Here is a 12,928-nt window from a genome sequence, read left to right as displayed (position 1 = left end):
CTTTTGCTTCCTTCAGGGAGTTCAGGAGTACTTGGCTCATCAAGAGGCTACTCCTGAATATTTCTGAGTCTGGACATGTCGGCTTCCCACTGGATTTTGCCTGTGAGCAGATGGAGCAGAAGGAAGAAAGCCAAAGGCTCGGCCGAGACCCACTGCATGCAACACAGTCCATGCTGAGCCTTCAGAGGGGGAGATGCTGGCATGGGGCTGATTTACGCCCACCCAGTACCCACAGCAATGCTCTTAACCACGGAGGGAAATAAAATGCTCCCTGCCCATCTTCCCTGCCAGCAGGGGCCAGGAGGAACAGTAAATCAGAGCCTAGGGCAAGGCACAGCGCGGCGTGTTTACCCGCTTCGCTCTAGCACCTGAGGTTTCCAAAGCCCAGCAACAAACCCAAACCATCCTCCGAGTGCCAGAAGCATGGGGCTGGCCCTTCAGCTGATATAAATCAGTTCATTCTGACTTATACCAGTCAAGAATCCAGCCGCTGAGTTGTTTGGCTTTTATTTTCTCCCTCCTTATTTTTTCAGCAGAGCGTGTTTCGCCCTCGCCAAGCCGCCTGGAATGAAAAACAAAGCCCAATGTGCCATGACGGAGGCTTCTAGGCATTACCGCAACGCAAATAATAAATACTGGGAATAATCCCCCCAGGGTGGGATCCGCATCCCTCCCCTTGAATCCCTGTCTGAGAGCGGCTGCGCAGACCCCTATTTTACATGCAAGACTGGTTAGCAGGGAAAAAAACGAGGCCATTCCCTGCTAAACCCAGCTCAGAGCTGCAGGAATAGGGCAGGAACGCACCTACGCAGCCTAGAACAGCATTTGCATCCCCTTCGAACAGGGAATAATCCCAAGGGGTTGAGCTTAAGGATAATGCGGCTGCAGGAAAGTGAGTAATTCCATCCCAAACCCGAGGCTGGAAACAAATGGGCTCAGAAAGCTGAGCCTAAATCATCGTGGTTTCCAGTAAGGAAGGAGCAGCGAGGATTGCTAATTGTATGTCCCCAACAGTGATTTGATGTGTGCATTGCCCGTGAAAGCTTTGGAAACACATTGCGAGGACAGTTATATGGGAAGAACTTAGACACGACCACCAAAAAAAGAGAGAGATTTCCCTTTTAGTACTTTGCTTCTGTGGAGCTGGCTGGAAATTAAATCTCCATCCTTAATGCTGAGCACAAAGCAGTGAGGAAGCTGCAAATCTAATGGTACTTTCCCAAATGGAAGGGTTTGTCTCAATGACATGAGATGCAACAGATACGTCTGTGGGCAGCAGTGCTGGAGCCGTGCTGCTCTCCACATCCTTTCCCTACCAGCCCTGAACCAACAGACAGAAACTGCCCCCGTGTTCCCGAAAACAGGGGAGCTACAAAACTGCGTCTCTGCAGACACAGCGGCTGGATTCCATTAACCTGCAGATATCCCAGGAAAGAGCAGAACCAGGAAAGCTGTCTCCTGCATGGCACAGCGGGTGGAAAATACCCTCAGCAGAAGAGCTCTGGCTCTTGAGGAACAAGGAGAGGTCCTTCAACTCGGGGATGGATGCACAGGCTGGTCACCATTTACAGTCTTTGAATGGCTAAATCTAAAATCCCAACACACACGATCCCAGACTGGTTTGGGTTGGAAGGGACCTCAAAGCTCCTCCAGCTCCAACCTCTGCCACAGGCAGGGACCCCTTCCACTAGAGCAGCTTGCTCCAAGCCCCTGTGTCCAACCTGCCCTTGAACACTGCCAGGGATGGGGCAGCCACAGCTTCTCTGGGCACCCTGGGCCAGCGCCTCAGCACCCTCACAGGGAAGAGCTTCTGCCTAAGAGCTCAGCTCAGTCTCCCCTCGGGCAGGTTCAAGCCATTCCCCTTGGCCTGTCCCTCCATCCCTTGTCCCAAGCCCCTCTCCAGCTTTCCTGCAGCCCCTTCAGGCACTGGAGCTGCTCTCAGGTCTCCCCTTCAGGAGCCTTCTCTTGTCCAGGCTGCCCCAGCCCAGCTCTCTCAGCCTGGCTCCAGAGCAGAGCTGCTCCAGCCCTCGCAGCATCTCCATGGCCTCCTCTGGCCTCACCACAAAGATCATCTTTGGTGAGATCCAGCAATTCCAGGTGAAAACCAAATAGCTTATTATTGACCCATAAAAAAACCCCTACAGATAAAAGAAAAAGAAGGATTGCAGGAATAAACCCACAGTCCAGACCTATTTTATACTGTATTTCGGGTTAAGTACATTGAAGCCATAGACCACAACAGTGAAGGATTTTCCAGTATTGAACTACACCCATGGCTTTGCCCTGGTCCGGCCTGAGGAGCAGCTGCTGGGGTTCAAGGGGTGCTGTGATGGATGCCAGGCAGGGGAACCTCAACAAACTCGGGTTTGGAGCGAGCGCACCCTCTGACATTGACAATACCATCCAAAAACTACACTTTATCAGCAGTTCCCCCTCTTGCCAAGCATGTGAGAGGCCAGAGGAGCTCTACAAGCTGCAGCCCCACGACATAAAATAGCTACAAGGCTGGTGGATGTCAGAGAAGCAGCTGCTTCAAGAAAGCTGCTCAGGGTAAACCTGTCAGAGGCGATGAGCAAACCCAATGTGAGTGCAGCCGCCGTACCCGGCCAGGAAAGCAATTGCTTTTGCTCCAAAATAAAAGGAAGAGTTTTGCTCAGGGCAATGTGGAATATAAATGTGCAACTGTTCCGCATTAGCTGCAGCATTCTTCTTTTTACCACCCAATTTTCCCTTTTATTCTACAGCAAACAGTGGAGGTTCTCTATTGCACATTGGGGGCATCCAAACTGGAAATCATTAAAATAGAGATTTCAGTTATAGTGGACCTTCTGTGAGTGGAAGGAACGATTGCCACAGCTTCCTGAGTTTATGATTTAATGATGTGTTCTGCATTTTCTTAATTTTCCACATTTTAAAGGCCTCTGTTCTCTATTTGGCGGAGGAGGGATCACTCGGAAGGCACGGCAGGCGCATAGCTGGAAATGTAAAATCCAGAATGCCCACAAACAGGACTGGGAGGGTTGTGGGGGAAAGAGGAGGCACTTTGTAGCTGAGCCACTTATTTGCCCCTAAATGAACAAATCTGAAGAGTAAAGCACAGCCTTTAAGCAAAACCCAGGGTGCCTGGGGACTGAATGCAGTGCTGTGTCCTCTGGAGAAGAGAAGGCTCAGGGGGGACCTGATGGCTCCCTTCAAGTGCCTGACAGGAGGATGGAGCCAGGAGGGGCTGGGCTCTGCTCCCAAGGAACAAGGGATGGGACAAGAGGAAACGGCCTCAAGCTGCGCCAGGGCAGGTTTAGATGGAGCTGAGGAACAATTCCTGCCCCAGAGGGTGCTCAGGCATTGGAACAGGCTGCCCAGGGCAGGGCTGCAGTCACCGGCCCTGCAAGGGTTCACAGCCCGTGGAGACGAGGCCCCAGTGCCATGGGGCAGTGCTGGGGTAAGGGTTGGACTGGATGAGCTTAAAGGGCTTTTCCAACCTGGTGGATTCCATCATTCTTCCACAAGCCATCCAGGGACATTTCTTCCTTGCAGAACACGAAAGGAGTCTCAGCTCATGCTCAGTATTACGGCTCGGGGACTGTAGCAGTGACCAAGAGCCAAAGGGGCAGCCCAGACCTGGTGTTTTGGGGCTCCACTTTACCTGTGGAGATGTTCTGCACTCAAGATTACTCCAGGTTCACAAGCAGAGGCAACTTGAACCCTTACTGTTACTCTCTAAAAGAAACAGTTTATGCTATGCATTACAGACCCATGGTTCAGATATTGCACTAGGAACCTTGTACAGATTTCCCTTCCAATGTGAGCTGAAGCAGCAGTGTTTGGCTTGGGTTTTGTTGGCTTTTTTCTTTTTCTGTTTTAAACAAATAGTTGAAAAATATGGAGCGAAAAAAATGCTATCATTTAAGTAACATATATAATCCAGGACTGAGCTGTTCAGAGAGCATGTCTGTTCTGTATAACTGAAATTTATACCCATGGCAGAATGAAATCATCACTTAAAATAAAGTCAAATGTCCATTTTTCAGATTTAATTAAGACATCATTTTGATGGAGGCTCCGCTAACATAAACAAGCCAAGAAAGGCAACATGAAGAATGAACTGCACATAAAACCTGGAGCTCGTTTGTATGCCCGAGCTGCATGACTGCAGCTGAACAGGGTAAGTGTCTTACATTGGGTTACAAGTGTTTTCTGCTGTGGTTTAACGTAAGAAAGGTAAATATAAGGAGTTATTTAAAAAAACTAACTGTTGGAATGAACTCTGGGAGCCCTGCTCCCTTGTTTGCAGTTCTTTTGGCTTCAGAAGGATTCACCTTGCATGAAAAGCATCCTCGATGCTCTAAAGCATCTACACTGTCCGTGTGGGCAGGTCCAGGGGGCCCGGGCACACACTGCATCCTTTGGCAAGGATAAAACCTTAAATGCATTTGGATTTATGGAAAAGGCATATAGGAAGCCACACAGAGCTTTTTCCTTCTCCCAGCTGAGAAACTGAGAATCCAATGGGAGCCAGGGCTCAGAAAACCATTTACAGCCACAGATTTGCTAGCCTATGGGACAATTAGCAAGCGTTGTGGTGGCACAAGCAATACTGAAATCACATCGTTGCCAGGAAAAAGCAGGCAAACCCATCTAAAACATGAACACAACGATGCCCTGAGGTCTGCTAGATAAGGGGTTCACCAGTGTGCCCCGGCTACATGGTCTGCCAAGGTGTCACCACTGGGTCTTAGAGCTTCTGCACAGCTTTTGAATCCACAAGGAGGAGCTGGAAACTCTTGACACCCATGAATAGAGCAAATACTTAGAATCATAGAATCCCAGCCTGGTTTGGGCTGAAGGGACCTTAAAGCTCATCCAGCTCCAACCCCCTGCCATGGGCAGGGACACCTTCCACTACAGCAGGCTGCTCCAAACCACGTCCAGCCTGGCCTTTAACCTATTCAAACCCACTTTTTCCTTACTTGGTTCCTTCACCAAATATCCTTAAAGGATTAATTTAAAGGTTACAAACAAATCTGTACCTCTTTAAAGATGGCTTTTGGTCCCCTCATATAGACTGCTGCAAAGAACGTGAGGCATTTACACCAGACTCCTCTATGGAAATAGGGAATAGGCTGCATTTCGCGCGGCCCCAAACCTTCTTCTTCCAAAATTCCCACCAGCTTCAACTTTAGTTGGGAAAAAAATTAGATAAAATGAGGGGAGATTCTCAAACCACACCAAATTTAGAGTCGGATCAGAAGGAATCTGGTTTCACCCAGAGCCACCAGCTCTCACCCCCATTCCCACCGGAGGCAGGACACCTTCTCCGGAGGTGTTGGTGCAGGTTGCTGCTCCCGGCGGCTGGGAATGATTTGTGGCAGCTTTGATTCCACCTGGCTACCATACACTTAAACGACTTCCTAAATACCAAAATCACTGCCAGGCGTGGGAGCTTTGCCTTAGCTTCCAGGGGCGGCTGTCATAAATAACCAGGACTCGTACAACGTAACTCACAGGTTCATTGCCAGGAGCCCCCGTGCTCCACAGAGCAGTGGGATGCACCAGGAAAGAGAGTGGCAAAGCTGGAATTCCAGCCATGCAGAGCTGTGTTTGCTCCTTGTAATTATTTTATGTGTTATTAGCTCCTGTGTCACCAGGAGCATCACTCTCCATCAGCTCCTCCCTCTCCTCACTACCACAACAACTCCTTTTGCCATGTAAATCAAGCATCAGCTCAGCACCACCACGCCCAGGCTTCACCAATGGGTTCAGTATCTAATTTGGGGCAAGTTTTATGGCCTGGGGGACAGATGCACGCATAGAGCATCTCAGCCACCTGGCTTCTACATCTCTTCAGTGGGGTTTTTCCATTCCCTTCCTCACAGTTTTTGTTGTACCATCCTCAATGAAGAAGGTCAAAGAACAAAATGCAATTTCAAAAGGTACCTGCAACTTGTTAAAAGTCACGTTTTCCAGAATAAAGGGTTAGCTTCAACACTTTTTCCCCCCTCTGCTACAAACAACTTCTGGAAAATAAAAGTTATCTTACTTATTCCATTACTTTCCAAAAACATTTTTGGTTTTCAAAGAATTTTCCTTTCTAGATATAAGGTAATTACGTTTGCTAAAATAATGTAGGGTAGGGTGAAGGGAGACATTTTAAGCTGATCAGAATCAGTTTAAATCAAAACCATTAAAACTGATCAGTTTAAGCAACGCAGAACCATTATTGTCCAAAACTTCTGGGTGCACGGGCTATTTTGAAACCAACTTTTTACCCCAATCTGGGACAAGCATATGCTTTTAAATATTCAAATGTAATTTCTGTGTTGAAAAAAAAAATCCATTTCCTGCCTTGCACAAAGAAGATACAAATCAGCAGCCTGTATTCCCAAAGGGCTGATCCCCGCTGACACTGTTCTCCGCGCTGTTCAGTCATACCCTGCGCTCCCACCTGCCTCCGGGCAGCATCCCGGGATGCATCCAGCTTTTTTGCTGCTGTTTCAGTCCCAGGGCCCTGCCTGCATCCCCTGCAGTGGTTTCTGCCAAGGCACAAGCACAGTAGCTTGTATAACTCCTGCCTTTCAAAGCAGCAGCCTTCCCCCTCCAAACACATGTTCCTATTTAGCCAACCTTTGCAGGCAGTGGAGCCGGCTGCGGCGCAGCACCCGGACACACTGCGGGCAGGTAACAGAGGCTGCCACATAAAGAGCTACCTTTTCCCCCCATTAAACAGAAACCAAAGCTGCAATAAACCTCACAGCAACTTACTTTTATGAAGTGTGAACCAATAAACCAGTGGTGCCATTAGATTACACAGGTTACGTCTCCTACAGAGTGCAATTAGAACTGAGAATGTTTCCCCCTGATCTCAGATGTTATTTTAATACAATACACTTAGATCCTGCGCCTCCCATTATTGAGGGAGCATCCCAGTGAATCCCTTGATGGGAATGCTGGGTTGCAAAACCCCATTGACCTCAAAGAGAAATCCCAGTGGGGTGTTTTTTTAATGGATTATGAATCAAAGACACCAGCACATGCCAATAGAGAAAACGAAATCCAAATCTCTACCAAACAAACATCTCCCCAGAACCCTTTTAACATATTTTTTTGGTAAGGTGGACATCCCCACTGCCTCTTGGAATGCCAGATCCTCAATAAAACATCACGTAATGCTTCCACACCTTGTGGCAAAACACACATGGGCACAGGGTGTTCCCCGGTGCATCCTGTGGCACACGCAGGTGTGCGGTTTGGATTTACAGTCTTGGTCAGGCAAAAGAACGGTTTGATCTAAAACAAGAATTTGTCCAAATATCAAATATTAACCACCAGTGTAAAGCTGTGTAAGTGAAGTAATGGCACCTTATCACCCTCTCCTCCTCCTCCCCCCAGCTCTGGTTTTGTTGTCATCCACTTCCAACATATTTTATCTATTTTCCCCCCATGTATTTTTCCAGTACTAAAACCTCTGCTTTTTTAAGTCCTACCTAGAAAATTTTTGGTTACATCATTTGCACAAATATGTTGTTGTTAACACTGAGAAACCTCTTTGCTTGCAGTTGTATATTTTATTTGGCTAAAAACGTGCTCATGTCTAATACATCACATGTCCTCTGGTGATACTATTTAAGCTAGAAATTCCAAAACTCACAAATACCGAATAGCCAAATGTTCCAGAGCTGTACTCGTCTACTAAACATGTAATATATCTCCTCCTTCTCCAAACAGAAATAGATTTCTCTCTGATTTGTTTGATAAATTTGACCCAAGATTTCCATTTGGAGTTATTGGAGTTCCTACTGTTTTTCTGCGTGTTGGTGGGCCAAGCCCTAATCACCCAAATCTCCCCAGGTGGCCATAAATTACAGCAATGAGATGGGGCTTTGTATTCCTCCGGCCGCAGGAGAAGGCGAGCTCGCAGCGGCGTATTTTGACAGGCATGAATTTAATTCATTGTTTTATGACGGATGGGAAAAGCGGCCACGCTCGTCGCGGAGATTTACGATCCTTCGGGTCTGGAGGGTTCCATCATTCGCCAGTCGTGTGAAAACAGATGGACGGACAGACAGCCCGGCACAGACAGCCTGACCTGGATATTCTCACCGCTGCTTACAAATGGGATCCATATGCCGGGAGAGATCTTCATTAGCGCAGGCTTCCAGGCTACGGGGTGCGATGCTGTAGTAGCCGAGGAACAGAAACCTCCCATTCCCCTGCCTTTATCCCAAGGAGCTGAGGTTCAGCCATTTGGTGCCTATCTCCACGTGAAACATCCAAATGTAGGCGGATAAATGTGTCATCTCCTCCACTCTATGCATGTCAATGGATGCCGAGCAGCGTCTTTCAGCTGTAAAACCCTCCTCATGTCTTTGTCTGACAAATGGAATAAGGGTGACTGAAACACACAGCGCTTGAAACCTTCCAGACTGAAGGTTCGCTGGTAGGAGATGGGCAATAGCTTTTGTTATTATCACCAATAACACAACCAGTTAAAGACACAAAATGCACGTCTAAATGCAGAGAGCAAACACCCCTTTGGACAAAGCACATTAAGTTCTCCAAGTCTAAATGTGACCCCGCTTTTTTGTATCACAGATCAGTTTAAGCAGGAAGATATGTGGCAATATCTAAATAACACTGTAAGCAAATCACCCACACCTCAACGGCTGGGGTATGCATTTGGATTTTCTGATGTACTGCTCTGGCTTAAGTCTGCTCCTACAGCATCCAACTTCTCACCAAACCATCAGTTCAGAGCTTATTGAAGACTTTTTTTCTCATTGAATTTTGAAGATTTCTCATTGGATTTTGCAAACAAATAATTGAATTTAAAAAAGAAAATCAGAGCCCTTCACTTGCACTATAAAGGAAAACTCAGGGCTGGAGCAGCCCCATCCCAGGAGCAGGGGGTTTGGCGGTAATGAACTGGGATGGTTCATCAGCCCTTGTTGCCCCCAGGGAGGATGCAGCAGTGGGGCATCTTTTGGCAGCCCAGTGCTTGGTAGGACACTATGGTGGTGGCTCCATCACATCTGCGGGCAGAAACAAGGTCCTGGAAGCAGAGGTGGAAGCACAGAGCCAGTCCCTCGGCTTCCCACCCTTCCAGGGTGTTGATTCACATCTGTCAGTAGATTAAACTGCTTTGGTTTACAGCCTCGAGTTCTAAAATAAACTGAAAGCAGAGCCAATTTACTTTAATGCACCAGCAATGAGCTACAGCGGCTCCCAAAGAGCTTCACATCACGCTCAGGAGCTGCGGCAGCCTTGAGATGTGTGGGATCCCAAAAGGCTTCCAGGGGAGCTTTGCCCTGAGGACCAGACTTCATTTATTAACAGGGAAGTCACAGACAAGCAGAGGAGACCAACCCATCAGGCAGCTGACTGACACATGGAGGAAAACCTGAAGAAACTGCATGACTGAAGCGCTGGGAATGGACCCTCCCCTCTGCAATTTAAGCAGAAAGCTGCTTTTTGGTGGCTTTTCAATCTTTCCCCTTCCTATTCCTGACGATTTTAAACTGTGCGAAGCCAGATGCAAGATTGCCATGGGACAAATATTAAAACCGGTCCTTCCTAAAGTAACTCAGTGGTCCCTCCTCTTCCTCACCATAGAGCAACATATATTAGAGTGTGGGGGGGAAGTCCTTGCTGCCTTGCTCACTCTTAAAACACAGACACACACAGTTACAGCTGGGATTTAAACTGACAGCACCAATTACAGCGTAACACCACATGGGTCCTTTGGGCTCCATCCTGAGGGACAGCACACTGAGCATTAGGGATCCCACGCTGATGGGTGTGCTGTTATCTGGGGAGTTATACTCCCTGGAAAACTATGGGATTATCCCATAGCTTCATCTGGAATCCCACTGCTGAATTTCTGAGCCTGTGCCCATTATTGAGGGGAAAATACCAGCACATAACAAATGCCTGATGCAGGGCAGCCTGACCTTCTCCTACTGAAGATGTGCCAGTCCCAATACAAAGTAATTTAAAATGATCCCAAGTCCTGAAAGGGACAAGTTTTCCTCTGGGAAGAACCCACTCTCCTATTCCAGTGCAACTTCTCCATGTATTCCCATCACCCATGGTGCTGGTACTTCTGCTTTCAACTCCCTTCTTTCCACCTTTTTCAGGCAAGCAGGTAGAGAAGTACAGTTGTGTTACTTTCTCAGACACAGCAGCACATCCATCATCCCCAAAAAAGATTCAGTTCAGCTTCAAATAGAAGAGGATTGTTCAAGCCCTCCACTTGCCATATTTCTATTGATCAAAATTACCAGGAAATTCAAGTGAAAGGAGAAAAACCTCAAAAAAGATGAGTCCAAGACCTGCAGCTTCAGAAGAATAATATTCTAACCTTATGAGAAACCTTACAGCAGCCAGCAGGCACGCTGACCACAGGTAGGTGCTTTGGAATGGTATTGCCCCTAGTAATTAGGAATTCAATATGACATGAGATGTCTTTAGAATCCTGAAACCAGCTGCCATCGACAGCCTGCCATCAACAGGACAAAGGTAGACTGACTCTGATAAGCATCACTTGCTCTAATGGGGTATAAGAGGGTATTTATAAGGGTATAATGGCTGTGGTGGAAGTCCTAAACTCTGATTTACCAGCCCTGCATCACACTGCTTGACACAAACCCCGTTCAGACAAACGCAGCCTCTCATTCCTAGAGGCTTTCAGCAGTCGGATATTGTTTCCCTGCATCTGCAGGACTGGAAAATTAAACCCCATACTCTTCTGTGTAAATCCACAATACTTCCACACCGAATCAAATGCTTAAACCAGTCATCGTCAGGAAATTCCCAGTTCTTGAAGGAATTCCAGCCTGCCTTGCTTGTACTTTGGTGAGACAGAGACCCTGGAGTGCTCCAGAGAGAGGGGGACTGCCTTATGCGGTGAAAAGTGTCATTTCCAGATGTCAGGAACATTAAAAAGTGATTTTAAAATATTATAAACACAATAAACACTTATTAAGGATCAGGAGCTCCTCAGCTCCTATTGAAGGGACTTATCCCAGCAGCCCAGAAAGGATATTTTAGACCAAACAGCAGTAGCATGGTATTAATTTCACACCGCTGAGATCCTTACGGCTTCTCAATTAGGTATGTAACTGTGCAAATACAAATGGGGTACATGCAGGGGAATACCTTTGGGGGAATAAAAATATGAATAAACCATATAGCTCTTTGCCCAAATTAAGTTGTATTCTGCTCACAGAGCTGAATAGCAATAAAGTGATTGCTGGTTGGTTACAAACAACCCTTGGAAGAGAGCGTTTTGCTCACACAGAAGCAAGCACCCAGCTCGCTGAAACAACTCCTGCGCTTTAAAAGCTCTGATTATGAAATGAAAACCACCCCGTGCCCTTGTGCTTCTGTTAGTGCAATGCTCTGAATAAAATACATCCAGCTATCGCTGAAAATAAAAGCTATTCTCAGCTGAGCACTGGCAGGCAGCGGGTGCCGTAAATCCTCCCATAGCACATTCCCAGCTGCCCCGTGGACCCACTGGCTCTATCTGGAGGAAAACAAAGGGAATTTGGCACAACAGTGCTTCAGCAATAAGGTACTAATACAGGAAGCTACCCGGCACAAAGGCATTTTCCTCTCTTAAACAGTGTCCAACCTGGGACCACCACCAAAACCCAGCAAAAATACCATTTTAGCAACAGAAAATCCACCTCTGCTAAAAGACAGAAAACCCGCGGCTTTTCTCCTCACTTACAGCTTTCAGGTTTCCTTCAAGTTAATTCTATTCCTATTTCACCCCCAAAACGTTGACAGTTCTTCAAAAATAGAAAGCATGTTCAATATTTCACAAGATGCCAGCTTTCCAAGCTGCCACGCTGGGAGGGTAAATAAATGCAAGGTTTCGGAGAAGGAGCCGATAGGAAACGGTGCTTTATTTTTCTATGATAAATCATTTACTTTGCAAACCATCTATATTTTATGAGTTATGGACGTCAGATGAATAGCTCTCCAGCCTGTCTAGCATTTGCCTGGGCTGTTTCTGTTTTTTTCCCCTCATAGGAGGGCTCTTTGTTGCATTCATTTTGTTATTAACTATGAGCTGTCATTGGAAAAACAAGGAGCTGGCTGCGGGGATGCAGCACCTCCAAGGACAGCCCTAAACCTAACGGACCCTGGTTTAAGCCAGGAAAAGAATAAAACCATCAGTGCTAAGCAGTTTTATGCCGTGAAAGGGTCTGGGTAGGCTTCTATAAAAGGTTATGGTCAGGCATCAGTCCTGGATGGGAGATGCCTGCATGGTGAAGAGCATCATCTTTGTGCTCTTTACCCTGGTTCTCATGAAGCCCTATCTGCCATTGCCCTGATGCAGAGACGCTGCAGGTCACCCACCCCAGAAGAAGGGAGCCTGAAAGAACATCCCTTAACATACATATATAAAAAAAATAAAATTGATTATTTCCTTATTTTATTTTTTGAAGTGCTTCAACATCCCCAAGCTTTTGTGCTTCCTCCTTCCCCCCCCCCCATAAGCACACCATTTAGAGACTCAAGAAGCTGCTTTCATAGCAGTGAAGCTGGGAGAAGGGCTTGTGGCAGCAACTTGTTGCTGGATGTGGAAAAAACACAACATGGGGAGACAGGGACTGTCAAACTTGGGTTTCACTGAGGTTTTAACCTTCTGGCTTTCAGGCTAGAATTAGAGATTACTTCACGTAACTAGAATTGAAGGAGTTTGTTTTGAGGTCTTTCACATGCTGTTTGTTATCTTTTCAGGCTGTTTATCAATATTCCCCCTCACTCTCTGAAATAGACCCACTCAAACAAGCAGCACACCACCTCAAACACGCTATCAAGTGCTTAAACCCAGCACCAAACCCACAAAGCCATGAAGACACCTTTCTGTACGCCGCTTGCTTTTTCTCTCCCCCTGCTCTTTGCAGATATTTATAACTCG

Source organism: Pezoporus flaviventris, unplaced genomic scaffold (assembly GCF_033815535.1).
Source record: "Pezoporus flaviventris isolate CSIRO_AGI_PZ_B2104156 unplaced genomic scaffold, CSIRO_AGI_Pfla_v1 ptg000031l, whole genome shotgun sequence".
Taxonomy (NCBI): domain Eukaryota; kingdom Metazoa; phylum Chordata; class Aves; order Psittaciformes; family Psittacidae; genus Pezoporus; species Pezoporus flaviventris.
Note: the sequence above shows the minus strand (reverse complement) of the source record.